General features: G+C 35.7%; 1 protein-coding gene across 7 annotated transcripts in view; it reads left to right on the forward strand.

Moving 5' to 3' along the window:
* The window catches only part of FANCC (FA complementation group C), a 182,723-nt gene that overhangs the window by 467 nt on the left and 159,706 nt on the right, over nt 1-22,550 (forward strand). The window lies entirely within an intron of this gene.

A 22,550-nucleotide genomic window follows, 5' to 3' on the forward strand; every position in this document is an offset into this window, starting at 1 on the left:
AGCCCGAGGGGCGGGGCCGCAGGCGAGGGGCGTGGTCAGAGCGCGCGGCAGGCCCAGGGGATGGAGCCGTCAGAGGGTCACTTGGAAGGGAGCCCCCAGAGCGCTGGGAGCCGGGAGTTGCGTTTTGGCTCTTTTTGTGCATTGAGCAGAGGCAGCTATGTCTTCTTAAAAGGGGAGGTGGAAAGGTGACTTTCTTCTCCCTGGATCTGTGGGAGCTGGAAAAGCTCGCGTCTTTTAATTCATCATTCTTTACAGCTGGCCGCCTGCTCGCGGCATGGTCCCCCGCCCCCTGGGCGCTGGGAGAGGGAGAGGTCCAATTAGAGGAGTCCCGGGCGCGGCTTTTACTCTTCCTGCTCTCCAGGCCTTTCGTCCTAGAAGGGCGGGCGGGTTCTGAGGGGCCATCATCTCCCCGTAGCTCTCTTTTTTTGATTGGCAGGCCAAACGGAGAGGTGTTGCGGGGGGTGGGGGGGGAGTGTGTTGTTTGTTTAGCTTGCTTTTTTTCGTGTTTTTTACGTGGGCGTGTATACAAACCATGAACTCTCTATGGTCATGTTATATGGGCTAGAGCGGTCTGGAGGGGGAAAACGGTTTCGAGTTTTTGAAACATGAGAAATTTGGGACCTGTCAAGGAAAGGCCAAGGAATTTTCCAGCAAAGACTTGTATGTGCTTCTAATTTTGTCCTACTCTGAAGCTTTTGAAAAGCTGGGCTCCTGGTTTCATTCTAACCTGTGTTCCATTGAATGCATCTGAACTGTGATGTGATTGACTGATTCATCCGATGAGCAGGGCACTTTTGGACCACCCAACTTTAGTTCTTTGTGGCTGTCGCTCACCTTTAGTGTTGTGCAGCTCAGAACGTTTTCTCATTAATCCCCTTAAGATGGAGGAAAGATTGTTATAAATGATGAAATTCATACCATGTGTTGGATCACTTATTACAGAAACTTAGAAAACATATTCATTGTGACTTTATACATTAAACTTGAATCAAATTGATGTTTTAATTTAATATATTGTGCCAGATTCACAAGGAAATAAACCGTCCTATACATTACATACATGTACAAGAAAGACTGCATCAAAAAAGAATTTGCTTTTCCTAGTTATATCCAAGGCCTCTTTCCTTCAGAGTCAAAGTTATACCCTGCTTCTTTAGAATTGGGCTAATTATACCTTGGTGTATTATATGTTTTAATTCATTTTTTTCATTGTTCAGTCATATTCCTCTTGATTTATTGAAAAACATTAAGGCTCCAGAAAAAAGGCAAACTGTGTAGGTTGGAATGTCGTATTTTTTCTGTTCTGTAATAAAAAGCATTAACTTGATTGATTGACTGGATGTGGAAGATGTGTTGCTGTGTGTATGTGAAACTGTGCATGTACATTTTTAAATAAATGATATTTTTAACCAGTTCCATATTTCAGCAAGTAGTTCCAGCGACAGTTATACAAATTTTGTATTTATGAAAGCCAGCTACAGGGAGGCCAGCCTGGCCAGTAGAAAGTTGGATTGATTATCCAGGCCACAGAGAGAGCCAGGGAATTCCACATGTGTGGCAGTTTCAGGTTGATAGTTGTGGAGCCTCAAGTCAGGCTGGAAATCAGCTCCAAATGAATCATTATTATTTTTTAATTGAAGTTTAGTTGATTTACAATATTGTGTTAGTCTCAGGTTTACAGCACAGTGATTCAGTATTTTTGTAGGTTATACTCCATTTTAAGTTATTATAAGATAATGGGTATAGTTCTCTGTGCTATACAGTATATCCTTGTTGCTTATCTATTTTATATGCAGTAGTTTGTATCTATTAATCCCATACCCCTACTTTGTCCCTTCCCACCCTTCCCTCTCCCCTGTGGTAACCACAGATTTGTTTTCCACATCTGTGAGTCTTTTTCTGTTTTACATATACGTTCATTTGTATTGTTTTTCAGATTCAACATGTAAGTGACATCATACAGTATTTGTCTTTCTCTCTCTAACCTACTTCACTTAGTGTGATAATCTCTAGGTCAATCCATGTTGTCGCAAGTGGCATTATTTCATTTATTTTTATTGCTGAGTAATATTCCATTGTGTGTGTTTATTACATATATACATGTATATATCACATTTTCTTTATCCAGTCATCTGTCAATGGATGTGTAAGTTGCTTCCATGTCTTAGCTATTGTAAATAGTGCTGCTATGAACATTGGGGTGCATGTATTTTTTTCAAATTATAGTTTTCTCCAGATATATGCCCAGGAGTGGGATTGCTGGATCATATGGTAACGGTTTTTAGTGTTTAAAGGCATCTCCATACTGTTTTCCATAGTGGCTGTACCAAATTACATCCCACCAACAGTGTAGGAGGGTTCCCTTTTTGCCACACCCTCTCCAGCATTTATTGTTAGTGGGCTTTTTAATGAAGGCCATTCTGATCATATACCTCATCTTTTTAACCAATTGTTGGTTGATAGGCATTTGGGTTGCTTCCATGTCTTGTCTGTTGTAAATAATGCTGCTATGAACATTGGGGTGCATGTATCTCTTTAAATTAATGTTTTTGTCTTTTTTATCCCCAAATATGTACCTAGGGGTGGAATTGCTGGATCATATGGTAGTTCTATTTTAATTTTTTGAGGAACCTCCATACTGTTTTCTGTAATGGTTGCACCAGTTTACATTCCCACCAGCAGTGCATGAGGGTTCCCTTTTCTCCACATCCATACCACCATTTATTATTTGTAGATTTTTTGATGCTAGCCATTCTGACAGGTGTGAAGTGATACCTCATTGTGGTTTTGATTTGAATTTCTCTAATGATTAGTGATACTGAGCATCTTTTCATGTGTCTGTTAGCCATCTGTATGTCTTCTTTGGAAAATGTCTGTTCAGGTCTTCTGCCCGTTTTTTGTTTGGGTTGTCTAGTTTTTGATGTTGAGTGGTATGAGCTCTTTGTATATTTTGGATATTAACCCATTGTGTCATTTGCAAGTATTTTTTTCCCATTACATAGGTTGTCTTTTTGTTTTGTTGATGGTTTTCTTTGCTGTGCAAAAGCTTTTAAATGTTCTTAGGTCCCATTTGTTTATTTTTGCGTTTATTTCTTTTGCCTTAAGAGACTGATCCAAGAAGATACTGCTATGATTTATGTCAAAGAGTGTTCTGCCTATGTTCTTTTCTAGGAGTTTTATGGTTTCATGTCTTAGATTTAGCTCTTTAAACAATTTTGAGTTTATTTTTGTATGTTGTCTGAAGGAGTGTTCTAATCTCATTGATTTACATGTGGTTCCCAAGTTTTCCCAGCACCACTGTTGAAGAGACTGTGTTTTCTCCGTTGTATAGTCTTGCCTCCTTTGCCATAGATTGATTCACCATTGGTGCACGGGTTTATTTCTGTGCTCTCTATTGTGTTCCATTGATCTGTGTGTCTGTTCTTTGTGACATTATCATGCTCTTTTGATTACTGTAGCTTCGTAATATAGTCTGAACTCTGGGAGGGTTATACCTCCAGTTTTATTGTTTTTTCTCAGGATTGCTTTGGCAATTTTGGGTCTTTTGTAGTTCCATATAAACTTTAGGATTATTTGTTCTAGTTCGGTGAAAAATGTCAAGGGTATTTTGATAGAGATTGCATTAAATCTGTTGCTTTGGATAGTATGCCCACTTTAATAATAATAATTCTTCCAATTCAAAAGCATGGAATATCTTTCCATTTTTTTGAATCTTCAGTTTCCTTCATCATTGTTTTATAGTTTTCAGAGTATAGGTCTTTCACCTTGGGTAAGTTTATTCCTAGATATTTCTTTGGATGCAATTTTAAATAGGATTATTATTTATTATTATTATTATCATTATATTATTATTATTATTTTACTTTCTCTTTCTGGTATTTCATTATTAGTATATAGAAGTACAACATTTCTGCATATTAATCTTGCATTCTGAAACCCTGCTGAATTAATTTATTCTAACAGTTGTTGGGTGGAGACTTAAGAGTTCTCTTTATAAAGTATCATGTCATCTGCAAATAGTGACAGTTTTACCTCTTCCCTTACAATTTGCATACCTTTTTTTTTTTTTTTCTCCTTTTTCTTACCTGATTGCTGTGGCTAGAACATCTGATACCATCTGATACCATGTTAATAGAAGCATCAAGAGTGGACATCCTTGGCTTGTTTCTGAATTTAGCAGGAAAGCTTTCAGCTGTCATTGTTGAGTATTATGTTGGCTATGGATTTGTCATAAATGGCCTTTATTATGTTGAGATATGTTCCCTCCATACCTACTTTAATGAGAGTTTTATCATGAGTGGGTGGTAGATTTTGTCAAAGGCTTTTTCTGTATTTATTGAGATGATCATGTGATTTTTATCTTTCCTTTTGCTAATGTGGTGTATCGTATTGATTGATTTGTATATGTTGAGCCATCCTTGTGACCCTGAAATAAATCCAACTTGATCATGGTGTGTGATTCTTTTTATGTTTTGTTAGATTTGGTTTGAAAATATTTTGTTGAGGATTTTTGCATGTGTATTATCCAAAGGTATTAGCCTGTAATTTTTTTTTTTTTTTTTTGTAGTGTCTCTGTCTGGTTTTGGTATCAGGATACTGGGGGCCTCATAGAATGAATTTGGGATCGTCTCTTCAGTTTTTTGGAATAGTTTGAGAAAGATAGATATTAGTTCTTCTTTATATGTTTGGTAGAATTCCCTGTGAGGAAGTTCAGTCCTGGACTTTTGTTTGCTGGAAATTTTTTAAAATTACGGATTCAGTTTCACTTCTAGTGATCAGTCTATTTGAATTGTCTGTTTCTTCTTAGCTCCATCTTGGCAGGCTGTATGTTTCTAAAAATTTGTGCATTTCTTCTAGGTCGCCCAATTTGTTGGCATATAACTGTTTATAGTATTCTCGTGTTTTTTGGTATCTCTGTGGTATTGGCTGTTATTTCTCCTCTTTTATTTCTTATTTTATTTGAATCCTCTCTTGGTGAGTCTGGCTAAAGGTTTATTAATTTTTTTAAAATATTTTCAAAAACCAACTCTTGGTTTCATTGATCTTTTTAATTTTTTTAAACTCTGTTTTATTTATTTCCTCTGTGATCTTTATCATTTCCTTCTTTGTGCTTTTTCTTTTTTAAATTTTTTTGTGTGATAGATATGGTTGTTTATTTGAGAATTTTTTTTTTATGAGGAAAACCTGTGTTTCTATGAACTTCCCTCTTAGAACTTTAAATGCATTTCATAGATATTGGAAAGTTGTTTCTGATTTAATTTGTCTCAAGTATTTTCTGATTTCCTCTTTGATTTCATGATTGACCCATGACCCATTGGTTTTTTAGTAGCATGTTGTTTAGTCTCCCCATGTTTGTTCTTTTCCCATCTTTCTTTCTGTAGTTGATTTCTAGTTTCATACCATTGTCAGAAAAAATACTTGATATAATTTCTGTCCTCTTAAACTTGTTGAGGCTTGTTTTGTGACCTAGTACGTGTTCTACTGGAGAACTTTCAATGAGCGTTTGAAAAGAATGTGCTTTGTGCTTTTTTGGGATGTAATTTCCTATAGATATTAATTAAATCCAACTGGTCTATTGTATTTTAAGACCACTGTTGTCTTACTGTTTTTTTTTTCTGCCTGGATGATCTGTCCATTGATGTCAGTGGGGTGTTAAATTCTCCTACTATTACTGTCTTATTGCCAATTTCTTCCCTGATGTTTGTTAGTATTTGCTTTATATATTTAGATGCTGCTTGTTGTGTGCATATGTTAATAAGTGTAATATCCTCTTCTCGTATTGATCCTTTTATCGTTATAGAATTCCCTTCTTTGTCTTTCACTATAGCCTTTGTTTTAAAGTCTATTTTGTCTGATATGACTATTGCTACCCCTGCTTTATTGTTTCTGTTTGCATGAAATAGCTTTTTCCATCCCCTCACTTTCAGTCTGTGTCTGACTCTGAAGTGAATCTCTTGTAAGTGGTACATACATTTTTTTTAAAAAAATCCAGTTAGTTATCGTATGTCTTTAGATTGGAGCATTTAGTCCATTGACATTTAAAGTAATTATTGATAGGTATATACTTATTTCCATTTCATTTCTTGTTTTCTAGTTGTTTTTGTAGTTTTCTGTGTTCATTTCTTTTTCTCTCTTTCTTTTGTTGTGGTTTGATGATCTTCTTTTCTAGTATGCTTGCACTCTTTTCTTTTTATTTTTTGTATATCTATCATAGTTTTTTGATTTGTTGTTACTATGGGGTTCTTATATGTTGACCCATAATTATATCTACTTGCTTTAAACTGTTAGTCATTTAAGTTCAAACATATTCTAAAAGGTCTACACTTTTTACTCCCTACTACTGTGAATAGAATTGTATTTCAGTTTTCAGTTTTGGATTGTTCATTGCCAGTATGTAAAAATTACAGTTGATTTTTGTATATTTATCTTGTGCAGCCTTGCTTGATTGTTACTTTAAGCAGGTTTGTGTGTGTGTGTGTGAATTAGAATTTTCTACATATAGTATTGTGTCATCAGTAAATGAAAACAATTTTACTTCTCCCTTTTTATCTGGATGCCTTTAATTTTTTTCCTTTTTGGCCTCAAACCTCCAGTACATTGCTGAGTAGATGTGAGGAGAGTGGACATTCTTGGCTTGTCCCTGATCTTAGGGGGAAAGCATTTAATCTTTACCAGTAAGAGTGATTGTAGCTGTAACTTTTTCAGAAATGCTCTTTATCGGGTTGAGGAACTTTCCTTCATTCCTAGTTTGTTGTTATCATGAATAAATGGTGTATTTTTGTCAGATGCTCTTCTGCATCTATTGAGATAACCATGTGGTTTTGTGTCTTTATTCTATTAACATAACTTGTTATGTTTATTGATTTTTTTAATGATACACTAATCTTTCATTCCTAGGATAAGTCCCATTTGTTCAGGGTATATAATCCTTTTTTTATGTTACTGGATTTGGTTTAGTAATATTTTGTTTAGTATATTTGTGTCTATATTCTTGAGGAATGTTGGTGGATAATTTTCTTGTGCTGTCTTTGTCTGGCGTTGATTTTATGGTAATACTGGCATTTTAGAATGAGTTGAGAAGTGTTCCTTCCTCTTACATCTTCTGGAAGAGTTTGGGAAGGATTAGTAATTTTTCTTCTTTAAATATTTCATAAAATTCACCCATGAAGTTATCTGTTCCTGGATTTTTCTTTACGGGAAAATTTTAAATGACAAATTCAGTTTTTTTACACTGCATTTATAGGTCAGTTATAAGTCAATTTTGATTTTTTCTTTCTTTTGGTAAATTGTCTCTCTCTAGGATTTTTTTTTTCTTCACTAAGTTATGCACTTGTTGATGTAAAAGTGGTTTAACTTTTTCTTAAAATCCTTATGTCTGTAGAGTTAGTAATGACTGCCCCTGTTTCATTTCTGATTTTGGTAATTTGTATTCTTTTTCTTTTTTTCTTGATCAGTATAGCTGAAAGTCTGTCAGTTTTGATCTTTTCAAAGAATCAACTTTTCATTTCATTGATTATCATCTGTTGTTTTTCTGTGTTCTATTTCATTGATTTCTACTATATTTTTTATTACATCTTTCATTCTGCTTGCTTTGGGTTTAGTTTGCTGTTCTTTATAGTTTCTTAAGGTAGAGGCGTAACTTACTGATTTGAGACCTTTATTCTTTTCTAATACAACCATTCGAAGTTAAAAATTTCTTTAAACATTGCTTAAGCTGCTTCTCCAAAATTTTGATATGTTATGTTTTTGTCTTCATTTAGTTCAGGATATTTTCTGATTTCCTTTGTGATTTAGTTTTTGACCCATTGGTTATTTAGAAGTGTGGTGCTTAGTTTCCAAATATTTTGGAATTTCATACATTTTTGTTGTTGATTTCTAAATTTAACTCCATTATGGTCAGGATGTGAGTTTTTAAAATTTATTAAGGCCTATTTTGGCTGTCCAGCAACAAAACAAGATAAAGCTATGCTTTAAAAGTGAACAAGTTTTACTCTTTCCTGGAATGAGCAAATGACCAATCCTAAAGTTCAGTGTATTAATTGCTGACTATATTACATTTCAAAATCAGCTGTAGACCAACTGAATGTTCTGTTTTCTAAAGCCAAAATTGTAAAGTTAATTTCTAACAACGTATACATAAAGTAAAAATTCGAAGGAAAGAGAAGAAAATTATATACATATATACATACATTAACACATATGTATATATGTAAGTATACATGTGCACATAAATAAGCAAATAAATAATATACAAAACTGTTATAATCTTTGTTCCTGCAGTTGACCACAAGGTCATAATTGATATCTGTGTCTTGTTTCCATGACTTAGTCCTTATTTCCTTTGCAGTCAGCTAGAACCATAGATGGTTCGAGTTTTTTACCTAATAAATAAACAAACCTTGATTCCTGAAGGATCGTGAGCTGCAGATGCTTTTCTTGCTCTGATACCACTCAAAGCAGGCAGCCTTATGCATGACTCTACAGATGGGACAAAACAGTGCATGCAAATGTGATATATGTTGCCTCCAAAATTCAAAAAAATTACCCCACCATTGTTCTTCTTTTCATGGTAGGTGATGCAGAGCAGAGCAACTTATATCTCACTTTATAGGGGATGTCTCAGTGTGCTCCAGGTCAAGAATCAGCAAACTGTGGCCTATGGATGCGAATTGGCCTGCCACCTGTTCTTATATGACCTGTGACCTAAGAATGTTTTTTGTATTTTTAAGTGTTTGGAGAAAAGAAAAGAATATGTGACAATCCCTAAAGCCTGAAATATTTGCTATGTGGATCTTCACAGAAGAAGTTGGCTAATTTTGTGGGGTTTATCTCTCACTCACTTGTTGACATGTATATTAATAAGGCATCTAAAGTACTTATTAATTCCTGCTAATTAGATCAGTCAGTGTAGTGTTGTCCATGTAGGAGACCAGTGTGAAATATTTTATGTAACGTCAAGACAAGGACCTCTGGCTCCTGCAGCTGACATGGCTTCCCCAGTGCACAGCTCCTGTCGCCTGAGTGGTTCCTCCCGAGCTCGGCTCCCCCACTGCCCAGCTTCTGGGGCTTGCAGCTTCTCCAGCAACAGGCTCCTGCGCTTGCGTGCTCCTCTAGGGTCCAGTGGTGTGCTGTGGCCAGCAGCACCCGACTGCCAGCAGCTTACCCCATGATTCCCCTCAGGTGATTTTGTCACAGAGCACCTCCAGTGAGACACCTCCGTGTGACCAGCTTTTCATGGCACTCTACAGGGCCTTCTGTCTGTCAAGTTACAAAAGGTGGATTTCTAGCAAGTTCTGATGGCACATCACCCACAGAGACTTCACTGCCATTCAGCAAGCCATGGTTATGCCCTCTCCAACAAGATCTACGTCTCATTGGGTTCATGGTGGGTGGGGTCAAAGGGGGTGCTCTTCCTTGGGTGCTGTATCCTAGCACTAGAAGTAGTGGGTACTCTTTATATCTGCTATTCCTATATTCTTTTTTCACTTTGACTAGACAATCTCTGGTTACTCCAGTCTCCTGTTACAGTAAGTAATTCTTTATATTTCATTTTCCTATTCAAATAGGAAAAAGTAGTTTTTCTCTCCTAATTGGACCCAGACTAATCTATCACCTTTGCTTCCAACTTCCTCAAGAAACAGTGAGTGGTGAGAGTATTTAGCCTGTTCATTTTCTTGAATAGTGAAATAAAACCTAGGGTTACTAACACTTCCATGTCACAAACGGTATGTTTTGGTGAGAATGTGTTATAATATGTATAGTGATGAGTTGGGCTTTATATTTCCCTTGCTCCTTCCAGGTCTTTGAAAATTAGAAACAGTACATGTACCACAGGAAGTGGGGTTAGGGAAGAGGAGGGAAGAGGAAAGGAATTGGTACTGTGGTCAGTGTTATGGCATCCAGTGGATAGGACCCCCAGATGGCCTGGCTTTACATCTGTCTGATGGTGCTACTTCTTATCTTTTATGTCATGGTTTTCATTTTTCAGATTTCTAGGACTGTTTTTTCATTTTCCTTTAGGGGCCCAGTGCTGATTTTGTAATACAGAATATATATGTTATATGAACATTTTATGTAAATTTAATCTACTTTAGCATAATCTGAGATCTGAGGTCTGATACTCTGGTGATTACCCATAAGACAGTTTGAGACTGTGTCAAGTCAAGTTTTTCACACACACACACACACAGTTATTCAGGGTAGGCCTTATTTAAGAGTTTGAGTTTGGCTTTGTGATCCTTTACCTGGTCAGGTTTGAAGGTGCAGACTTGCTAAACTGTTTTGCTTCTCTCATAGGAATTTAGAGGTGCTATTACCTTAGTGACTTCCAGCATTCTCCTGGGGCTGGTTCCTTTTTGTTGTTGTTACTTATTTAAAGCAATCACATTGTAGGTTCTCCTTGTACTTAACCTATCTCTCTTACTCTGTTTGTGCATTGATGTGCCGTACTCACAGATTTCCTTGCCAAGCTCTGATTGATTGGTGATCGTTTCTGGTCCTTATGCTATTCATGCTATTGTCTAACGTGTGTATGCTTTATTTCCACAACTCTTGGCCAGCTTCTTCAGGATGGCAGACCTTTGTTGGGTACCTTTCCTGCTTCTTTCCTTCCCAGTAGGGCCTGGATTTTCTTTCAGAAGTCACGATTATATAGACTTCGGGGAACACTGATCTTGCTTCTAGCTCCTGGGGTGGACTTAAGTCGGTTTAAAACAATCTGCCTTAAAATAAGCAGTAAAATTCACATGATCACAGTCATTGGTTAGGGATGCGTGAAGCTTAAGCAAGTACAGGCTGAATACATTCGAGGACTTTTACTTGGGACGCTGGGACAGAAGTGTATACTCTTTTCTGGTTGGTATAGTGTGTAATGGGACTCCTGTAATGACTGAGCCATTCTGTTGTCATGAGGGGAATGGGATGGAGGTGGATCAGCCTTGAAGCCTGCCCTATCTCCAGACTGGCCAGTTTCCTTTTTTTTCTTTTATAAAATTATTTATCTTTTGATTTAGTAATACATGCAATTGATATAAAATTCCCAGAAGTACAAAAACCTGTTATCCAATCACCTAGTTTCCTTCCACAGAGCTTGCCACTGTAACCATAAAGCATGTGTTTTCTCCATAAGGCATATCAAAGCCTTCTTGTGTTTAGTAATACTAGCTATCACTTGAGTGCTATGCTTGGGGGCCATTTTAAATAGCAAAATAACCCACAGAAAGCACAAAAATGTGAAAAATGTGGCACTAAACAGACCCCAAAATAACACTTGTTTACAGTATGACCGATGTGACCAATGAGCTAGAAGGCAGAGAGTCACCTTGTTCCACCTCAGTCAGCTAGGATTGTGTGTACTGGGTGACTCAAATTTTTTGCTACTCTGTGCATATCCAAAATTGAACACAGAAGTTCTACAAATATTGATTTTGGGGTTACAAAGAATTTTTACTGAGTAGATGAATTCGCAAATGCAGAATCTGTGAATAATGAGGATCGATTTCCTTAACAATATACCTTGGCAGTCTCTCCTGATGGTACACAGAATGTTGCCTCATTCTTTTAAATAGCTATGTTTTATTCAATTTGTGAATGCAACACAATGGATTTAACCAATCTCTTGTTAATGGAGATTTAGGTTAATTTTTTTCATTGCAAATAATGCTACCAAAAGTATTCCTGTATATATCATTTTGTGCATATGTATCTATAATTGTACTATATATTTCTAGAAATAGAATTGCCAAATCAAAGTATATGTGAATTTTTTATTGCTTTTTATTGAGGTATAAATGACATTTAACATAATTAGTTTCAGGTATACAACATAATGATTCAGTATTTGTATGTATTAGTGACTGATCATCATATCAAGTCTAGTTAACATTCATCACTATACATGGTTACAAAATTTTTTTTCTAGTGATAAGATCTTCAGATCTGTTCTCTTAGGAACTTTCAAATGTTCAAAGCAGTGTTATGAACTATAGTCACCTTGCTGTACATTATACTCCCATGACTTATTTATTTTACAACTAGAAGCTTGTACCTTTTGACAGCATTCACCCATTTGGCCTATTGCAGTCCCCTTCTCTGGCCCGCCTCTGGCAACCACCAATCTTATCTCTGTAACAACAAGTTCAGTTTTTTGTTTTTAATTTTTTTTAAGATTTCACATATAAGTGAGACCAAATGGTATTTGTCTTTCCTTGTCTGACTTATTTCACTTAGCATAATGCCCTCAAGGTCCATCTATGTTGTCTCAAATGATGAGATTCCATACTTTCTTATGATTGAATAATATTCCATTGTATATACATACCACGTGTTCTCTATCCATTCATCTATCAGTGGACCCTTAGGTTGTTTCCATATCTTGGCTACTGTAAATAATGCTGCAATGAACATAGGGGTGCATATATCTTTTCAAGTTAATGTTTTTAATTTCTTTGGATAAATACCCATCATATGATAGTTCTATTTTTAATTTTTTGAGGAATCTCCATACTGCTTTCCAAGGTGGCTGTACCAATTTGCATTCCTACTAACAGTGCATAAGGGTACCTTTTTCTCCACATTCTCATCAACACTTCTTATTTCTTGTCTATTAATAATAGCCATTCTAACAGGTGTGAGATGATGTATCATGTGGTAGTGATTTCCCTGATGATTACTTATGTTGAGGACTTCATATGCCCTTGGCCATCTGTATGTTATCTTTGGAAATGTGTATTCAGGTCCTTTGCCCATTTTTTAGTTGGGTTGTTTGTTTTTTTGATGTTGAGTTACATGAGTTCTTTATGTATTTTAGTTATTAACTCCTTATCAGATACATGATTTGCATATATCTTCTCCCAATCAGTAGGTTGCCTTTTCATTGTGATGTTGGTTTCCTTTGTCGTGGAAAAGCTTTAGTTTGATATCACCCCATTTGTTTATTTTTGCTTTTGTTTCCGTTGTCTTTGGAGTCCAATCCACAAAAAAAAAAAAAAAAAATCACTAAGAGTGTTGTAAATGGAGTTACTGCGTACATTTTCTTCTAGGAATTTTATGGTTTCAGGTCTTTTTTTCCACATTCAAGTCTTTCTTTTCCCTTTACAGTTTTATTGAGCTATAATTGATGTACAATGCTCTGTAAGTTTAGAATGTACAGCATAATGATTTGACTTACATACATCATGAAATGGTTATCACAGTAAGTTTAGTGAACATCCAACTTCTAATTTGGATACAAAATTTTAAAAATAGAAAAAAAGTGTTTTTCTTGTGATGAGAATGCTTACAACTTACTCTCTTAATAGCTTTCATGTATAATATACAGCAGTGTTAATTATATTTATTATGTTGTATGTTACATTCCTAGTACTTATTTATCTATTTTATTTTTTTAACTTAAAAAAATTGAGGTACAGTTGATGTACAATATTATGTAAGTTTCAGGTGTACAGCATAGTGATTTGCAATTTTTAGAAGTTATACTCCATTTATAGTTATATGAACTATTAGCTCTATTCCCTGTGTTGTTCCTAGCACTTATTTATCCTATAACTGGTAGTTTGTACCTTTTGATTGCCTTCATCCAGTTCCCCTTTCCCCTGTCCCCCACCTCTGGTAACCACAAACCTGACCTCTCTTTCTGTGTTTGTTTTGGAAGTTTAATTGACCTGCAGTTCTATGTTAGTTCCTGTTACACAACACAGTGATTTGGTATTTCTCTACGTTTCAAATGATCACTACGTTAAGTATAGTGACAAAATATCACCCTACAAAGATAGTACATAGTTATTGACTGTATTCCCCACACTGTACAAAGCAATATATATATATATATATATTATGATTAATAATCATATATATATGATTATTTTAAGTTGCTAATCTTTTAAGTTCAAAAGCATTTTAGAAGCCTTGCATTTTTACTACCCCCTGCCATGTTTACTATTTTTGAAATCGCATTTTACATCTTTTTGTTTTGTGTATCCCTTAATTACTTGCCGTGGATACAGATGATTTTACTACTTTTGTCTTTTAACCTTCCTACTGTCTTTATACAGGGCTGATTTACTACTTTTACTAGGTATTTGCCTTTACCAGTGAGATTTTTCCTTTTGTAATTTTCGTATTTCTAGTTGTGGCCTTTTCTTTTTTGCATGGAGAAGTCCCTTTAACATTTATTGTAAAGCTGGTGTGGTGGTGCTGAAATCTTTTGCTTTTGCTTGTCTGTAAAACTTTTGATCTCTCCTTTAAATCTGAATGAAAGCTTTGCCAGGTAGAGTATTCTTGCTTGTAGATTTTTCCCTTCCATCACTTTAAATATACTGTGTCACTCTCTTCTGGCCTGCAAGAGTTTTTACTGAAAAGTTAACTGATAGCCTTGGGAGTTCCCTTCTACTTAATTAACTGGTTTTTTTTTTTTTCCCTTGCTCTTTTTTTTTTAAAGAGCAGTTTCAGGTTCACAGCAGAATTGAGCAGAAGATATAGATAGAGAGTTTGCACATAGCCCTCCCCACCCACACATATATACTCCTCTACTCTCAACATCCCTCATCAGTGTGGCATATTTGGTACAATCAATGAGCCAACATGGACACATCATTATTAATCAAAGTCCATAGTTAACATTAGGGTTCACTCTTGATGTACACTCTGTGGGTTTTGACAAATGCATAATGCCATGTAGCCACTACTATAGTATCATGCAGAATAACTTCATTGCCCTAAAAATCCCTTGTGCTCCATCTATTCATTCCTCTCTCCCTCCCTCTCCCCAAACCCTTGGAAACCACAATCTTTTTATTGTTTCTGTAGCTGTGCCTTTTCCAGAATGTCATTTGGTTGGAATTGTAGTTTGTAGCCTTTTCAGACTGGCTTCTTTCATTTAGTAATGTGTCTTTTAAAAAGTTTCTTCTACGTCTTTCATGGCTCGATAGATTTTTTTTTCTTTTTTTTAATTGCACATATATTTTTTAATTTACATATATGTACTGTTCATTTTTCCTAAGAATGCTTAGAGCTTTAGCTTTTTAAACTTACATAGTTACCAAAGGAATAAAGCCAACCACAAAATAAGAATTAATTCAAAAAGATACATACACCCTGCTATTAACAGCAATATTATTTATGATTGCCAAGATATGGAAGTATCCTAGGAACACATCAATAGTTGAATAGAGAATGAAGATGCAGCATATATATATGTAATGGAATACAACTCACCGATAAGAAAGAAGGCTAATTTGGTATTTGCGGCCCTTCATTCACTTTATTTTTCACTTCAAAACCCAGAATTTTATAACCACAAACATTTCCATTAGATCAAAAACATCAAAATACCTAGAAATAAACCTAACCAAGGAGGTTACCTATACTCTGAAAATCAAAATGATATAAAGAAATGGAAAAATTTCTTGGGCTCTTGGACTGGAAGAATCAACACTATCAAAACGGCCACAGTTCCAAAGCAATGCACAGATCCGATGCAACCCCTGTCAAAATACTCTAGACAATCTTCACAGAACTAGAACAAATTCCAAAATTTATAAGGAACCACAAAAGACCCAGAACAGCCAGAGCAATCTTATAGATCTTTTTTTTTTCCCTCTTCTTTTTGTTCTCTTTTCTTATGTTTGATGACTAGAGAAGGTCCTTTAACATTTTTTTGTAATTAACTTGCTGCTTTTAATAGTCTGTCTTTAATTTTTGCCATTTTAATTGCAAGTGTCGTTGGGTTGATCCTGTTTGGGACTCTCTGTGCTTCCTGGACCTGGATTTCTGTTTTCTTTCCCAGGACAGAGAAGTTTTCAGCTATTATGTCTTCAAATATGTTCTCTGCCCCTTTCTCTCTTCTCCTTCTGGAACCCCTGTAATGCAACAGTTAGTGTGTTTGGTATTGTCCCAGAGGTCTCTTAAGCTATCCTCATTTCTTTTTATTCTATTTTTCTTTTTTCTGTTCAGCTTCAGTGATTGCCACTACTCTTTTAGCTCACTGATCCATTCCGGTGTATCATCTAATCTACTATTGATTCCTCCTAGTGTATTTTTCATTTCAGTTATTGTATTCTTCATTTATGCTTGGTTGTTTGTATTTCCCAAATCTGTTAAAAATGTCTAACTTCTCACTTTGTTCATCCAGTTTTCTCCTGGGTTGTTAACATCTTTACAGTCATTACCTTGAACTTTTAATTGGGTAGATTGTCTGTCTCCACTTCACTTAGTTCTTCTTGGGTTTTATCTTGTTCCTTCATTTTGAACATATTCCTCTGTTGCCCCATTTTGCCTAAATTGTTGCTTTTATTTGGTAGGTTGGTTACATTTTTTAACCTTGGAGAAGTGGCCTTTTGTTGGAGACGTCCTGTGCATCCAGCAGTGCACTCCCCTCATGTCACCAGAACTATATGCTCTAGGGATGCCCTCTGTGTGGACTGTGTGGGCCCTTCTGTTGTAGTGGGCTGACTTACGTGGGCATGCTGGTAGGAGTGGCTGGCCCCAGTCCAGTTGGTTGCCAGGCCTGGCTTTGTGTGGAGGCTGTCAGCCTCTGGTGAGTGAGACTGAGCCCTGGCATGGTTGGCTGCATGGCCAGAGGAGCCCCAGTCCTGGTGCCAGTCTGTCAAGTCATGAAGTGGCTGGCTACAGAGCCCTGGGGGGGTCCCAGAGCTAGTGTCAGCCTGCTAGCGGCTGGGGCAGTGGTCCAAGGGATCCCAGGGTTGGTGTTATGAATATTTGTGTACAAGTCGTTCTATGGATGTAGCTTTTATTTCTCCTGGGTAAAAATCTAGGAGTGGAAGGGCTGGACTGCAGGGTAGGTGAAAGTTCAACTTTTTAAGAAATTGCTAAGTTATTTTTAAGGGTGATTATGCCATTTTATATTCCTACCTGCAATATATGAGAGTTTTCCATTGCTCCACATCCTGATCAGTACTTGGTACGGTCAGTCTTTATAATTTTAGCCATTCTAGTGGGTATGTAGTGATATCCCACAGTCATTTTAAATTGCGTTTCTATAATACAAGTCCTTTGTCAGATACATAATTTGCAAGTTTTTCTTCCCAGTTTATGGCATCTCTTTTTATTTTTTGTAATGGTATCTTTTGAAGAGCAAGAAGTCTTAATTTTTGATGAAGTCCAGTTTATTGATTATTTTACTTTAAGTTTGTGTCTTTTGTGTCCTATTTAAGAAATCTTTGCCTAAGCCAAGGTTGCTAAGATGTTTTAAATAATTTTAGCTCTTATGTTGTAGGTGTGTGATCCATTTTACTTCGTTTTTATGTATTGTATAAGGAAGGGGTTCAGGTTCATACACCTTTCTGATTGTTCCAGCACTAGCAAAGATTATTCTTTCTCCATTGAATTGCCTTGGAGCTTGTGAAAAATCACACGATATATGTGTGGCTGTATTGGCTGTATTTCTGAACTCTTTTTTTCTGTTGCATTTCTTTACGTACATGTCAATAATACCTTGATTACTACAGCCATTTCATAAGTCTTGAAATCAAGTAGTATAAGTCCGCCAGCTTTGTTCTTTTCCAAGTTATTTGGCTATTCTACGTTATTTACATATGTGTGTTAGAATTAGCTTGTCCATATCTCAGAAAAAAAAAAGCAAACCCTCCTGAGATTTTGATTGGAATTGCATTGAATCTGTGGATCACATTAGAATTGATGGCTTAATAATATTGAATTTTCCAAGTATTCTTTCTTTCATCATTAAGTATAATGTTAGCTGTAAGTTTTTTGTAGGTGCCCCTTCTCAGGCTGAGGAAGTTTCTATTCCTAGTTGGGTGAGTTGTGGTTTTTTTTTTTTTTTTAATTGCAAATGGATATTAGTTTTTGTTACATGCTTTTTTTTGCCTCTCTTGAGGTTCACATAAATTCTTGGAGATTCTAGTCTCATTTAACTGTTCTGATTGCCTTTGTGGTAGTTTTGTGATTGTTTTCCACAATCTCATATGTTTTGAAAGCCATAATATCTTTAATAGGGTTGAAGATCATTACTTTAGCATTTGTCAACCAACTGTGAGGGACAGGCATCTTTGTACTTTTGCTGCCTAGGCTTTTTCTTGGCTGAGGCATTTATTTATTTACTTAGGCATTCATTTAACAGATACTGAACACAGTAGTAGTCAAAGTAAATGCTAGTAAATCTCAGTGGCTTAACATAATACAAGTGCTAGTTTTTGCCGATGTCACAGGCCCTTGTTTGTCCCTTTTGTGCAGTTTTCTGTGGTACAGATTTTCTGTAGATTCGCTGATGTCTCTAGGCTCCTTCCATTTTCCAGTTGCACTGACTCAGTCCTTTGCTTCCAGCCCTGTGTATCGAGCGAGAAGGTGTAAGCCTGTGTGGGATATTTTAGAGGCCAGGCCTGGAAGTAGGGTATTTCATTTATGCCTTCATTCCTTTGGACAGAACCTAGTCATATGGACTAATAAACAGCCTAGTCAAGGAGCTGAGAAGTATTCATCTGCCCCAGATGTGAGGAGTGCTGTTAAACTCTGTACACCCAGCTCTTATGAGTTAGGCACTGTGCTATATACTGGGGATATAATAGTGAACAAAACAGACTTGATTCCTGTTCTAGCTGAGGCTGTCTTCCAGAATGCACTGGGGGAAGGGGTTGTCGTGGCATACTTGGGTATTTGGTAAAAGAAGAATTGTTTCCTGTCTCCCGTTTGCAGTTGGCCAGATGACTTCTCTTGCTTGATGAAATTAAGGTAATTTTTATAAGAAAAAACAAACTCCATTGAATATATTAACATGAATCATAGTATAATTGAAGCATTAAAAAAAATCACCAAAGTTCTTTTTAATCTTGTAATGATATTTTAAATAGATCTGTATAGAACAAATATGATGGAGATGGTAAAGCTGAGACCAGATCTGCTTTGCAGATATGTTTTTGTGGCTTGCATGATGTTTAAAATATGTTGAGTCATTCACTAACATTTAAACACTAAATTATTTTACCTTTAAAAAGTCCATATTTTCAGCTTTTCTTTTAGATGAAAAGCTGTTTGGCAACACTAAATCTGACGTCTTTTTTGGCAGCAGCTGGCAGGAGCTAAGTGCTGGCTGTCTTCTGTGGATACTGCTTTGTCTTCCAGTTGCCTCAAGCTCATCTGATTGCTTCATTCATTTTACTTACCTGTTGTGGACATTTGAATTTATGAGCTTTGTTGAAAGTGATTTACTAACTTTTGAATCATTTTGAAATGTCAAACTAACACTTAGAAAAAATAGATAGTTCAGTACAAATTTATCATACCTACTGGGGAAATTACTACAATAGTTTGTGTTCTCTGTCAGAGTTCAAAATTTCATATTTGTAGAAAAAAGCTTATTATTATTATCCTACACAATAATATATCATAAGCAATTTAGAAATCACACCTTCTGTTCTATTGATTTTTTTTTTAAAGTTCATTGATTTTATAAGCACTTTCCCTCCCACTTTTTTTGAGTTCTTGGTTCATTTCTAACATTACTTGGTATAAGCCCTATGAAATGTATTTCACTCTTTCCAGTTATTTTCACATAGATTGTGTGTGATTTTTACAGTAACCATACATGCTAAGGCAAGACAGACATTAAAACAAAAAGGAAACTAGAGTGGAGCCTTTTCAAAAAAGTTAATTTGGACCAGGATTAGGGATTCCCCAGAGATCGCCCAAAAGAGGATAGCTACTGAAGAATTGCTGGGGTTATTTCTGTTGTGCAGCTTTTACATGTGCCTAATTCTTATGGCGTGATAACCTTTTCAGTTACTAAAAGAGCCAAGCATTTCTGGTTATCCAGACTCAACTGATTTTAGCAGAAAACATTTACCTTCCATAATAACTTCTCTTTGAAATGTTTGCAGAGGAGGAAACTGAGGTAGTGGTGGAGCTGTTGACTGTAACCCTGGGAAACTAACCCTTTTCTGGTGCTCTTTTCATTGCACCAGCAGCCCCATGTCAGGGGTTGTTGATGCTTCCTATTGATGCACTCTTAAGCAAGTCTTTGGCAGGCTTCTTTGTTGCATCTTTCTACTGTGTTAATAGAGGCATTAGAAGAAATGTAATTTTTGAATACTGCCTCACCAGTTTCTGCTTGGTAACATGCCCTGAGACCCTCAACAGATGCCAGCAAACAAATTAGACCCACAGTGTATTTGATATGCATATCTTTTCCCCAAACAAAATTTGAATTCCACAAACACAAATTGAGTCATTTTCCAAATGTTTGTATCTGAATGGGAGTTTTTGTCCTATCCTTCTGTAACCAATATCATAAAACTTCTGAAGGTCCATGATGCATTTGTTGTACAATGTTAATCCAAAACAAAACTTTACTCTGCCTAAACTTACAGCTGTAGAGAGATACTAAACTCATTTCCATTGATCGGTACAACATGTTTGTACCAACCAGATCTAAAAAATGTGTAAAGGAGTGCCATGCTGTAAAGGCCTTATTATAGTTGTAAACACAAGTGCAGCTGTTACAAATCTAGCAAAACCTCAGATTAAACAATTTAAAATTTACTGAAGATGACATTCCAGACCCATTTTTCATAATATAAACACTCTGGGACATGCCTTTGAAATGAGTGGGTTTGTCATTAATATTAATGCCACTGAATTCAAGGCTGGGAAGTCATTTCTTTTGAGCTTCATTTTCACTCCTAATTTTGGAATAAAATATGCTTTTAGCCTGAAGTATGACGTGTTTATTCACAGCCTGAAAAAATTTGGTCCTGCTGCTTTTGAATAGTAGGAATGCAAAAATATGGTATAAGTATTTTGTTCTTTCTTTATGCTCTTTTAACTTAAATGAATTTGTTAGAGTTAAATTTGGCAAAAATTAGCTGTTAATGGAATCCAATTGCATTGGTCAATTAAAAAACTTAAAGAAACACTAAAAATAGTTGCTATTTTAGGATTGCGTTAGTTTGACATTTTAAAATGCTGTATTTAAGGAAAGAATTTTATTTAAATGATTCTGAGCATGTTTCTTGTGGTTTTGTCTTTCAGCTAGACCAGGGTGGAACAAGCATTCAAAATGTGCACCACTCTAATTTGTTTTTCTCCTCATTTTCCACTCAGTGGTATGACTGGTGAAGTATCAATTCAGCAATATAGTATTTTCTAGAGTTACGTTCTGTGCTTTGATTTCCTATGAAATCTTGTATGTTTTTTTGTTCAAATTTAAAAATATAATAGAATATAATTTAAGAAGGTCCACTGGCACCTCTTTGAATGAACTGGGCCAAATAGTTCTGGGCTGAGGGGGGAGGCAGGTGTTTGTTTTGGTTTGGTTTGCTAGCTAATTGTTGACCAAATTTTAAATTTTATTTGTCTTTACTGAATTTCTTAACTGGAGTTTTGAGGGAGCATCTCAGTTAGGTAGTAGAGCAGTTAAGTGACTGTTGATAAACAATCCTTAGTCCTTGATTAAAAAGAGGCAACATTTATCCAAAGAAGCCAGTGAAATCTCTCTCATTTACATTTGTTCTTTAATTTCTATTGAACACTTTTTTCTGATCAGGGGAATTGAAACCAATCATTGTCAAGCACCACGTTGTTACCTAAAGTTGGTAATTCTGAAAGCACATAGCTGATCTGGTAATCCTTTGTTCAGAAGAACTTTGGATATTTCCATCCACATGAAAGATTAGTATACTGCAATGACTACTGCTGTTGGTTTTGCTTCCCTCTTTTTTCTTTTCTCTTTTTTAAATTTAAGAGTTTGTGGAGGTTTCCTCTAACTCTTTTAATATTTACATAAAATTCTCAATTTTGAGATGGAAATCTGGACAGATATAAATAACCCCTCCCTCTTTGTTTAAAAACTTCTTTGCGGCCATCCTAGGATTTTCTTTTATTATCATTCATTCTTCTATCCTTTCTCTGATACTGTATCTTCTTTTTATTATATCCTCTTTATTGGTTTACTCCTTGCTTTTGGTGGAGCACATCCTCAAGTATCTTCTTAAAATGATGTGTGGGAGGTAAGTTATTTCTGGTCACTGCCTGTTGAATATGTCATTATAGCAGTCATATTTGATAGATAGTTTGGGTATAGAATTCCAGGTTGGAAATTATTTTTCTTCATAATTGTGAAGGCATTGTTCCATTTCCTGCTGACTTTAAGTGTTTTACAGTTTCATGATATACTCCATGTGGTCCTCTTTTCATCCATTGTGTTGTGTACTTGGTCAGCCCTTCCAAGCTGGAAATGCTTGTCTTTTAGTTCTAAGAAAAGTCTGATTACTTATATCTTCATCTTCATTTTCTTTGGAGTTCCTTTAGTTGGAATTTGACCTTCAAAACTGATCTTCTGATTTTTCTTATGTTCTATTTTCCATCACATTGTCTTTTTTGCTTAACTTTTGAGACATTTTTTCAATTTTAAATTCTTTTTTATTGAGTTGTTATTATATTTTTAATTTTCAAGGCTGTTCTCAAAATTTTTAAAATTAATATTCTCTCCTTGTTTCTATGGATATAGTATTTTTTCCAATCTGCTTTAAAGATATTAATATTAGGACTTTCAAGAAAGTTTTTAAAGTTTTTTCCTCCAC

This window comes from Camelus bactrianus, chromosome 4 (genome assembly GCF_048773025.1).
Source record: "Camelus bactrianus isolate YW-2024 breed Bactrian camel chromosome 4, ASM4877302v1, whole genome shotgun sequence".
Classification (NCBI taxonomy): Eukaryota; Metazoa; Chordata; class Mammalia; order Artiodactyla; family Camelidae; genus Camelus; species Camelus bactrianus.